The sequence below is a fragment of the Odontomachus brunneus genome, unplaced genomic scaffold (assembly GCF_010583005.1).
Source record: "Odontomachus brunneus isolate Ranch 3 - 2012 unplaced genomic scaffold, Obru_v1 Obru_scaffold_089, whole genome shotgun sequence".
Taxonomy (NCBI): Eukaryota; Metazoa; Arthropoda; class Insecta; order Hymenoptera; family Formicidae; genus Odontomachus; species Odontomachus brunneus.
In genome coordinates, this window is record NW_022639539.1 from 1,118,879 (window position 1) to 1,119,653 (window position 775).

The following is a 775-nucleotide window of genomic DNA, read 5'->3' on the forward strand; positions in this document are numbered from 1 at the left end:
GATTGCAGCAAATTTGCAGCATGTATACTACCATTATGCTGGCATTATATCGGCAAAGCATGCCAAAATTACTTGAGGGCAGAGTGCTGCAAAAACCGAACAAGACGTGTCGAGCAACGTGTGACGACAAATTTGCAGCAAACAGCGAGCAAGACGTGCCGAGCAAGGCGTGATGGCAAATTTACGGCAAAAATCGAGCAAGATGTGCCGGCTATGAACAGGCCAAAACTACCCGAGTAGAATTTGCACCTTATGAGAATCTAGTCATTATATAATAAAGTTGTATCCAATAGACACATACACATAGTTTATAGTTAGTGTAACTAGACAGTGATGAACCAATAATGTAACGTTTTTGCGAATATATACAATATATTAACTAATAATAAGATAAAAGAAACAACATAATTATGGTAAAAAACCAAACTAGTTGCTAGGCAATATCACTTTTCCTAATGAGGATATAATATAAGTTACTTAATAGTTACAAAAAAAAAATATAACTAGTGATGTAGTTTATTTTCTACATTAGGCATATATCATCAGTAGATAGACTGTCCTAGTTAAAATTTTTAGTTCTATGAAATGCTATTTGTGTCTTTTAGAGATGACATCAGTGGCTTTTATTATTGAACACTTCCTAATCATGTAGAACGTAAGTATCTCAGTGTATATTGTCTTGGAAAAATTCCTTGCTCACATTGGATTTGAACTCGAGATCTTTGGTTCTTCAAGTCTGTCGTCCTATATGTTACTCCACTTTAACTTCACTAAC